General features: G+C 39.9%; 1 long non-coding RNA gene across 1 annotated transcript; it reads left to right on the top strand.

The window, feature by feature from the left end:
- Positions 1-6618: 6618 nt before the first annotated feature.
- On the top strand, positions 6619-7923 carry LOC137092178 (uncharacterized). Its single transcript, XR_010908171.1, has 3 exons — positions 6619-6696; positions 7605-7706; positions 7806-7923. It is a non-coding gene; the product is annotated as an uncharacterized lncRNA (long non-coding RNA).
- Positions 7924-11200: the final 3277 nt, after the last annotated feature.

The following is an 11200-nucleotide window of genomic DNA, read 5'->3' as shown; positions in this document are numbered from 1 at the left end:
GCTGTTTTTTTTGGGGGGGGATAGGGGGGCATTTCTTTCCAATCAGGGAAAGTACTTATAGCCCGGGGCCCTCTTCTTGAATATTGCAGGGCTTTTTCTATTTTGCATCTCTAGATCAGCCTACTCTTAAATTTGAGTCGTCCGGCCAAGGCCCACCCCCTTCTCTGCGTTCTGGGGTTTTAAGTAATGCAGGTTGATTTGAAGCAGAATGAGCAGCGACTTAGCCAGTGGTCGTGGGGCGAGGCGTCCCTCGGCGTCCCACGGCGTCCCACTGCGTCCCACGCTTGCACGCAGACGAGCTAGTTTTGCTGAAACCCCGCTTTCCAGAGCTTGTTGTGGCCGCCACCTTCTGGCGGCCCCTGGCCCCATCCTGAAGGATGTTGTGGCCAGTGGGTAGCATACTTGTGAATATTTTTTGCCCTCTGCTCTGTGTCTTCGGCTCCACCTTTTAGGGCTCGGGTTGAGCTGCACTCGCGACCTGCGTGCTTCGTGATTGGTTTGGTTGGATGCTCCCCTGGAAGCTGAAGCATTGTCATGGCTGATGCCCTAGCGTGAACGGCAGGCCGCTGCATGAAGGAAGAGCGGCTGCCCTGACGCAGGTGACGTAAGTTATACTCCCCTCCCTGCTGGGGTACAGCAGCCCTCATCTGGCCTCCCCTGAGGGGGTGTCCCTGGGCTCCAGTCACCAGATGGCAGGTAGTAGGCCTCACCAGGCCTCCCTGAGGGCCTGCTGGGTTACAGCAGGCCTCATCTGGCTTCCCCTGAGGGTGTGCTCCAGGGCCTCGGCCACTGGGTGACAGGAAGTAGGCCTCTCCAGTTCTCCTGGAAGCATGTTCACTGTCATAGGAACTGGCAACCGGAGCTTGCCAGTTCCTATGACAGTGAGCATGGTTGCTAGCCAGGGTGGCTAGCAACGTCAGCTATCAGGTAGCAGTCCCAACCAGGCCTCCCTGAGGTTGTTCCCCTGCCCCAGTGCCGGCTGGCAGGTAGCAGGCCCTGCGGGGCCTCCCTGGGGATTCTTCCGTTGGGTAGCACCGTCTGTCACCGGGCCTCTAACACTGGGCTGCCATTTGGCAATAGGCCTCTCCAGGCTGCCCTAAGACTCGCTACTGTGCGGGTGGCCTCAATCAGGCCTCCCTGGAGGCGAGCTCCGGGATCGCAGTCACTTCTGACGGTTTGCACGTCCAGCTAGCAGGTATCAGGCCTCTCCAGGACTTGCTGTGGGTGAGCCCCCGAGCCTGGACGCTCGGTTAGCCGGTATAATGTGCTGTCAGGTGATAGGCCCTCTGGGTCTCCCTGAGAAGAGATTCCCGGATCTGGTCTCGGTAAAAAACCTTGGTCCTTGGATGAAGACAAATAACTGGCTCACACTGACAGCTAGTGGTTTCGGCCATCAGGTTTCGGTCCTAGCCGGCAGCACCTGATGGCGTTCGCATACTCTAGCACAACGAGATGACACTGCTGCTATGCAAGCCCCTTCAGGACGGGGACCTGCATAGTTTGCCTACAGCATGGTACCTACCAGACAGGCTTAAGAGCTCCCCTCTTTTAAGGATATTCTGTGAGCTTACGGCTGCCTGGGCCTAATCAGTCGGTCGTAGGCCCCGCAGGGTCTCCCTGTGATATCAGTCCGTAGGCCTTCTCAGGCCTCCTGAGCACCCCTGTAATGTATGTGCTCAGTAGATCCTAGGATCGAGCAGCTGAATCCATTTTTTTTTTTACTTTGGATTCCTTTATAACTTTATTCTTGGCATGTCAAGAAATGTGTAGTGTTTCGTAAAAAAAAATACACGTTGTCCTAACAAACCTAAGTACAAGAGTACAAGCAATGGAACAGATATGTAATGTTAAATAATAACATAATTTGATGTATTTAACTCTCTCTGTCTACAGATAACATTAAAACATGGACCAGGTTTTTCAAAATATGTGAATTGGCTGTTTTTATAGTCGTTGTTTCTTCAGGTGGGTAAATCCAAATGTTAAACATTGGAGGTCAAGCTCATTATTCATTAAAAGTGCTTCATTATTACCTGTTTTGCAAACTTCAATAGACCAGAATTTAGCCGTTCAATCTTACACCACCCTTACTCCTAAAGTCCCTTCATCCAACCCTGAATATTATCATATGATGATGTACATGAGGTGACCTCCACTTTTGCTTTGGTACAGATTAAGTTAGTATGGCTTTATTTAAGCAACTGTTTGATAATGGCTGTGTTTACTTGGCATTAACATGCAATCCCCGTGATCCGATCAAGCAGATTTCTGTTTCCTGCTAAATATTAAAATTAGGCCTTTATCACAAAGTGTAAAACAACTTTCGCTTTAACCTCTATCAATAGGCAGTGTCTTGTCTGGCTATCAACAGACAAAACTCAACTTAAGATTGAACATTGGTTTGGGGAGTCTGGTCTGTATTTTCTACTGCACAAGAGGCGTGATCAACAGGCTACGACCCATCGCTTCTCTATTTGTCATCGTGTTAAACCCACCAATAGTGCACCAGGTGGATAAGCCAGTTTGTGATTGGTTCCTGCAAAAGTGTAACAGAAGCAGTAGAAATCAAAGTACAGGTTTCCAGACTGAGTTGCTGGGCGAAATCAAATCACCGGCAGATCAGGCTGAGTTTACCTAGTCTAGGCAGTGCCCACATAGCACAGGATTTTTATACACTTAATATATATCTCAGATAGGGTACCTAATCTACAAGTTTAAGTTTTCCAACATTAATCTTGTATGATGAAACAAAGAAAAATGTTGTTCTGACTCGAGAGCGTGCAAGCATTTACAGGCTAGGCTATGTGTAACATGCAGAATACACATTCTTTTTATTAAAAAAATACAACATAAAAACACATCTGAAAGAGCATTCATTAGAACTAGAAAAGGGTAGGATATGCAACACATGGTTTATTGATGAAAGAGTAAAAGTGGCCCAAATTAAACAATGCTTGCATTGCTTTCATTAATTTATGTTCTGATACGATCTCCAGTCTTAGATCAGAGTTGTTTAATTAAGAAATATTTCCAAAGTTGATTCTTTTACTGGGTTGACCATGTTAAAGGCATAGTTCATTTTGAAATTAAATTTTGATATGTTTTAGCTTACCTCATGGGCTTCCGAATATGTAGGAGTATTTGTTTCCCCAGTAGTTTAAATTTTGATCATTTTAGGTCAAACCATTCTTGTCTGTGCCTCACATAATGCAGGTCTATGGTCACCACCTCAAAGAGCATACACAGAGAAGTCCAAATTAAACAATCCGCCATCGTAAGTACACACTGATGGCCTAAGACACGAAACGAGCGGTTTGTGTGAGAAAACGAACAGTATTTATATTGATTTTACCTCTTGTACACCACTACGTCCGACTGATCCAAGGGCACACGTGCGTGTTTCCTGTTGTGACATTCGCGCATTCTGGCTTTAGTCTGCAATGAGACAATGAGAAGATCAAAACAATGAGAGACGTACATGCGCGATAGATCCACTTCCGGCGCTTTCCGCGCTTGCGCAGACCAAAAGCCAGAACGCGCGAATGTCACAACAGGAAACACGCACGCGCGCCCTCGGATCAGTCGGACATAGTGGTGTACAAGAGGTAAAAACGATATAAATACTGTTCGTTTTCTCACACAAACCGCTCGTTTCGTGTCTTAGGCCATCAGTGTGTACTTACGATAGGGGATTGTTTAATTTGGACTTCTCTGTGTATGCTCTTTGAGGTGGTGACCATAGACCTGCATTATGTGAGGCACAGACAAGAACGGTTTGACCTAAAACGATCAAAATTTAAACTACTGGGGAAACAAATACTCCTACATCTCGGATGCCCATGAGGTAAGCTAAAACATATCAACATTTAATTTTAAAGTTGTGTAATCCGATTATTCCTCTGGCAGTAACATTAACTTGAGCAGCGCAGCTCTTCATTTAGATCTCATGACTGATTTACAGCGGCAGCGCTGAGTGACAATCGTTCAGGTAATGCTGCACAATTCAAATAAAAGATGGCACCGAGGATATCACGTTAGTGTAAATAACCCGTTTTAGATTATTTATTGTCAAGGTGAAATAAGTTTAATTTCTTGTCAAAACAGCATCCATCCGTTATTTTCCATCAGCCTTCAGAGAGAGCGGCGGGATTTATATGACGTCCACCTGTGAATGCAGATATGATGGCTGGATTGAGTTTGCATTACACTGAGATCCGATCTCAATGCGTCCTCTGGACCAGAACACACTGATCGGATCAGAAACGCGTTTACACTTGTCTTTTCAGTGTGTATGTGGACAATCCGGATACAGGTCTCGTGTTAATGCCAAGTGTAAACGCAGCCAAACACTGTTCAGTTCACCACATCTGAAGATCTGTTCTGTTCTTGGACAGGAGATCATTTATCTCATGTGATATTTAATATTTTATCTATTCCTCCAGTTCTATTTGCATATGTCTGGAGAAAGACTGCACGTAATAAAGCTGATGCTCTTCGCGTAATCTCTGGAATAGGCTTTGGAGGTGTTGTGCTGTCGTGTCTCGTCCTGTGTCCAGGTAAGAGTTTCTGTATGATTTCATTCCTTACATTGTTGAAGCTGAGAGGCTGGCCAAGTGTATAACACAGATTTATTAGGTTAATACGTTTATTAACAATGTTTTTTTTTTTTTTCTACAATTACTAAAAATGATAATCAAACACATGAGTCAATTTTCCGTAACTGTGTTAATGTTTTAGTTATCTTAAGGTTTCTCAGTCAAGAGCAGCCACGTGTGGCTTCCTCACGCTGCAAAGGTAAATAAACTCTGATCATACTCTCTCAATACACCATATTACAGTCACAAATATAGTTTAATATAGGCCGTGTGTTACTGAGTGTTGATGAACAAAAACATAATAGAAGAAAAAATGTATCCAGAATTAAAAATCTGTATGACTCTTGACCCTAGTAACATCAAATGTAATTTATCTCCACATTGTTTTAATCAAAAAGGCTGCAACACATTTAAAACCAAATGCCTTTCTGTGTGGAGTTAGCATGTTTTCCCCACACTGTAAACCCTAATAAGTTGAGAATACTCAAATGATTTGAGGAAAGTGATTCCCTCAATTCAATTGAGTAATGGAGTCTCCTAAAACTTGAATATTTAAGTTTACTTAACTTGGTGCTCACTTTCACTGTACTTAAATTGTTAAGTTCACCAAACTTGCTACACCAGTTCAATACACCATGCTGGGTACAACCAATCAAAACTTCCCCATTGGTCCCAACATGCATTGCAGCATGAATAAATTATGCGTCTGAATTGTGACAAATTTTCTTTGAATTCTTACTATTTGCTGTTACTTTTGCTGTTTTGTTCTGATGTTTTTGTAGCTTGTTTTATGTTCAGAGTTATTCTGTTTATCAGATTTTTTCACCATTGTAAAAAGTTTTGTCACCATTGTAGAGATTCATACGCAGATTAGTGATGTGTGTATGTGTCTAACTAATGCCATAGATTTAAACATTTTGTGCACATTTAAAAAAAAAAACTAAAAAAACCTTATATTAGCACAATAGTGAAGATTCTAGTATTATTAATATTTCAAAACTATTAATAACTGCTTTGACATCCAAAGCATTGGACTCTGCCCAAGATCAGGAATTCTGCCTATACTTGATGATGTTATTATCATCATCAATGAATAAACAACACCACTTGATGATATTTTCTCTTGGCTTTTTGTTACTTAACATATGTGTCTCACAAACACAAAGCAGCCAGAGAAACACTAATATTACATTATCATTTGTCAAGAGCCCAACTAAAGCAAACACTTATCTCCATCATGGTGACTTCCAACAAAACTATTATTTTCATTAAAACAGAAATAAAGTCAATCTGGTTATAAGTTAGTTCACGTATTATTGTTAGGTTTAGTAACTTACAAATTTTTACTTACCGAATTTAAGATTGCACACAATGAAAAAGTCTCCATCTTAATTTGAATCAGCAACAAGCAACAGGTGAGGCGAAAAGGGCCGCCTTTTGGAAATGTCCTCCAATCAGTGAATTCGTTCTCTTGTTGCTAGACAGAACTCCTTGCATGGCCAATCACATCAAAGCAAGACCAGAGTGAGCTATTTTAATTACTTATGATTTTGAGTTCATACAACTTGAAATCTTAAGTTTATGCATTTTGTAGGTTAATAAGTTATACTAACTTATATGACTGAGTTTATAGACTAAACTAGTAATATTTAGTCAAGTTTACTTGATTTGTTTAAGTAAAGACAACATTAGGGTTTACAGTGCATGCCTCTGGTTTCCATTTAGTCCTTCGGTTTCCCTGATAATCCAAAGACATGCAGGAAACATTAATTCCAGTCGAAGTACAATTCTAGTCGAAGTACTGTAATTCATTCTTCCATTCACTTCTCTCTCTCTCTCTCTTTAAAGATTTATTTTGTTTTTTTTGTTTGTTTCTTTTTTTATTTATTTTTATTTTTTTATTTTATTTTGCTCAATGGTTGCAGTTGAAATCCTCATTTGAAGCTCCTTCTCTAGGTAAGACCTGAAAACTGATTATTTTATATTTAATTAAATTTATATTTTTTAATTACTAATTAACTACAACTAATTGAGGTAATTGTTCAAGCACTACTGCTTCTCTGTATAATGTTATTACCTCGTCTTCAAGCACAATTCAGATGTAAGTACACACTGAAATACATTATCATCATTTATATGTGTATAGACGTGAATAGAGTAAATCTATTGTGATTTTTAATATTGTATGATGAATAAGTGATTAAATAAAATATAGCCCATAATGTTGGCATGAAACAGGCCTTACTACTGTATTGTGACATTTGATTTAATGAAACGGCTTTATTGTTGATTTTATTTTGAAAAGTGGAAGCATATGTGATTGTAACCATGGTTTAACTTGAGCTTGGCTTTACATACGTCAAGTCAAGACAAAATGCAAGAGGAAGTTATTTTTCATTAAAGGGGTCATAACACACACAGTTTCTGCCGGTCTCATGTTAATCTTGAGTAGAGTAGTATTGCGTCCTTTATATATCCAAAGAGTCTTTAGTTTTATCAGATTTATAAAAGACAGATGCGCTGTACCAATTCTTTCCGAAAACAACTCATGAAGGAGTGCAGTGGGCGGAGCTAAAGAGCAAAAACATCTGCATCCACTGTTTCCTTAACGCTGGGTTATTTGCGAAGCTAAAAAAGGTTATCTTTCCCTCACAACCAGAAACACACTTCTTTATTGTCATTGTTGATTTGTGGACTAAAAACAAAATGACAGCACAGCTGACGGCTCCCATAACCCGAACAAAGCTAGTTCACGGACTCACTCTTGCTCTTACAAAAAACTTCAGAAGGAGTGTATTTGGCACAGAAATACTCCGTATTTTCAGTGTGCATGAAATAGCACAAGACAACCCCCCTTTAAGAACCAGATTATTTATTCACAGTAAGACCAATAACATGCATCAAGACCAATAAGGGTCAATTTTGATTTCATTCTAGTATGATCAGATCAGTTCTAGTATGTGTACTGTGAGAGTTCATGAATTCAGAAGGTCATCTTTTCATTCACAGTTTTCCGCCAAAGATGGATAACATTATTGTGGATAACACTAGCACTCCTGGATATCATCCTTCTGATTTATTTTCATCTAACCCCACTGAAAAGGGAGAAAGGTATGTTACTTATATTTTTAGTCATTTTAAAGAGAAGTTTGTTTTTAAAGCAGATCTGTAAGAGATGTGCTGATCAAAAGTGCTTATTTTAATGAACAGATTGCTTGGGATGGACCAGTGTCTTTGTATTTATTGAAGTTCTGAAGGTGACTGCGGTCTTTGAAAGCTGTGTGACAGGTATTATCTATCACTGACTTCCAATGCTGACAAGGTCAATGTCATTTTATTCATATAGCACCTTTACAACAGCCACTAGACTGACCAAAGTGCTTTACAAAATAGCCAAATAAAACTCAAAGACAAAAACAGAAATAAAATAAAAGGAAAAAGAAATAGCAGCTTGAATAAATGAAATAGCAAGACAGAGATGACAAAGCGGTAATAGAATCAGAAAATGTGTGTGTGTGTGTGGGGGGGGGGGGTGCAAGGATTGGCAAAAGCATTATCAGACTAAGAAAGAAACAAAACAGCAAAACAAAAAATGTGAAGGAATAGCAAACTCAAAATAGAAAATAGAAAAACAGCACTGGCAGACCATTAACAGACTCAATATAAAATGAAAGAAAAGAGAGATAAATACAGAACTAATTTAAGCGATAGCATAATACAGCAAAAAAGGCAAAGCGGTAACAAATTCAATATCAAACGGTAAGATGGAAGTGATAAATAAAAAGTATCAAGTTAAGCGTACAGTAACAGTCAGAAAGCTTGAGAAGACAGGAACGTTTTTATGAGAGACTTAAAAACTGTCAGGGTATTAGCCGTTCTAATCTCTAAGGGCAGGTTGTGCCAGAGTCGCGGCCCTGCTACTGCAAAGGCGCTTGAGTCTAACACGAGGGACTACTAGCAGAGCCTGGTCGGTCGAACTTAAGTTTCTGGACGGAATGTAAGGATTAACAAGACCAGAGAGATAGCCAGGAGCTAAGTTATGCAGAGATTAAAACAAACATTAGAATTTTAAAATCGATTCTCTGTCGAACCGGCAGCAAGTGTAGAGATTTAAGAAGCGGCGAAATATGGTCATATTTGTTACACTTATGAATAAGTCTAGCCGCAGCATTTTGGAATAACTGTAAAAAAGCAATTTGAGAGCTTGCTATGCCGCAATATAAAGACTTGCAGTAGTCAAGCCTAGATGTGATAAAAGCGTGAACAGCCATTTCCAGAGTTTTGAAAGATAAGAATGATTTTAGACTAAATGAAGCTGGTAGAAACTTGAGCTGATTACATTGTTTTATTATCCTGCACTGTATTTATAAAGAGCATAAAAATATGTTGCTGAGAAGTAGAAATAGTGTGTCGTGGTAATCTTAAATCAAAATCTGAAAAGTTACTTCCAGTCTGGAAACAGCGTTCCTTCTCAGATGATGTCAGTTTGACGGCTTAGGCTTTAAAATGCGTAACCGCTCTCCTCCAGCCATTCGTCTGCTATGAGCAAGAGATGGAGAGGAGGAGCGCTGAAGTAAAACCCTGCCCTCTGTTCAGTATTCAGTTTCACTAGGAAATACGTCACAGCACTGAAGAAAACTCCCTCGCTACTTCCGGTTCACTGGGACTTTAAAGGCCGAATATGTAATTTCTCACCGCTAGAGGTCGCTTTTTCAAAACAGACGTTATGCAATAGTCGCCGCTTCTGCTTCTTTCGCTCATGTGTATGTAGGGGAACGCAGTACTGTTTTATCATATTAGACATATTTGAGTGTGTTGAAAGTTATTTACAAGTACAAGTTACACTTGTTCACACTGCAATGAGCTAAATCAATATTAGGCATGGTAAAACATGATTTAAGCAATAAGACTGTGTTGAGCTATATAACAATGATTTGTTTCTGTCAAAGAATGTCTCCAGACAGTTGCTCACCTGTCTAATTAAACATATATTAAAGCGTCTTTGATGTTTCCGGAAATAATGGGTAATGCAGGTATGCTGTCATTGACTTCTGCTCAGCCCTCCTAAAAAAATATGTGATTAACCTTTAAAAAATATGAAACTGATGGGAGGCTTCGGCTTCAGCCCGTCTTTTAGTCCATTAATCAGCGTGTTCTTCAATCTGCACTGGCGCCGAGCAGAGCACATGTCAGAAGCAGAGGTGTGTGTGTGTGTTCATCTGAGCCTCATTGGTCTGTCACCACTCATCAATGTTAATAAATTAAAAAAGCTCAGCTTTTTTCAGACAAAAAATTATTCATAACACATATAAATGGTTATGAGAACAGGTAACCCTTACATGGTTATGAGCAAGGGATGTAGCCTACTACAATACGGTCATACAGAATAAAGCATTAATATTTATTAGCTTTATGAGTAAATTAAAAAGGTTTTAGTGAGAATTGGACCATAAACTAAAGTGTTACCATTTTTTTCATACCCTTACTGGGGGCTAAGCACCGCCTAAAATGAAAATCCTAGAATCACCACAAGTTTAGGAAATCATAAGGAAAATTATTAAGTTATAAATACCCTTTAGAGGTTGTGTTCACTAAACTGCACTTTTTTTTTTTTTCATAATGATCACTTTTTTGGTCATGAGAGACTGAACTGTGATGTCTGAAAGTATTCAGATTCTAATCAGATTATACTCATAATTGAAAAGAACCAAATTTGTGATTAATTTTGAAAATGTATTAAAAAGAAAAAACACTGAAATATCACACCTGGGGTCAGATTTACTAACAGCTTGTTCCAGCACAAACCCTTCGGAGTTTAAGTGAAGGATTAGCGATGAAAAGACGTGGACCGTTATATTTGCCACTGCGGTTTTCCTTTCTGATGCAAAAAATCATGCAACATGAATCAATAAGGTTTGCGGGAGACAGTTTACTGGTATTTGTGGCATTATTTAATGGCTAAAAACTCGTCTTAACCCATTAGCGCTTTATATGCTTTGATAGTTTCTGCTAGGAGGAACCACAGAGAACATAGAGCTTGTAAATTTTTTTTATTTTATGTCAGAGGAAGTTATTAATCCGGACATATGGTTTGCTAAACCACATTGTTTAATTTGCTGAGATCCAGAAACCAACCGTCTCAACAACATTCACTGATCTGAATGAGCTTTATGGCAAAGTGCTTCTACAGAAACCACGCATGAGTGCATAAAATATGAAAGCCTGCATGAAATTTGCAAAATGACACACAGACTGTGAGAAACTATATTCTCTGGTCTGATGAACCTCAATTCCAAGCGTCATATTTGGAACAAACCAGGCAAAGTTCATCACCTGGAAAACACCATCATAACGGTGCGGTTGCATCATTTTATTATTACTTAGGTAGGTGGTACATGCCAAAGTAATGTCCACATGAAGGGCAGGACCCAAGATTTCCCAGCAGAACATTGCCCAAAGCATCACACTGCCTCCGCCAGCTTGCCTTATTCCCATAGTGCATCCTGGTGCCATGTGTTCCTTCACGGAGCAACCCATACGCAACAAACCTCGATGCACTGTGTATTCTGACACCTTTCTATCAGAACCAGCATTAACTTCTTAAG

This window comes from Pseudorasbora parva, chromosome 2, assembly GCF_024679245.1.
Source record: "Pseudorasbora parva isolate DD20220531a chromosome 2, ASM2467924v1, whole genome shotgun sequence".
Lineage (NCBI taxonomy): Eukaryota > Metazoa > Chordata > Actinopteri > Cypriniformes > Gobionidae > Pseudorasbora > Pseudorasbora parva.
This window is presented reverse-complemented; position numbering and strand designations above follow the sequence as displayed.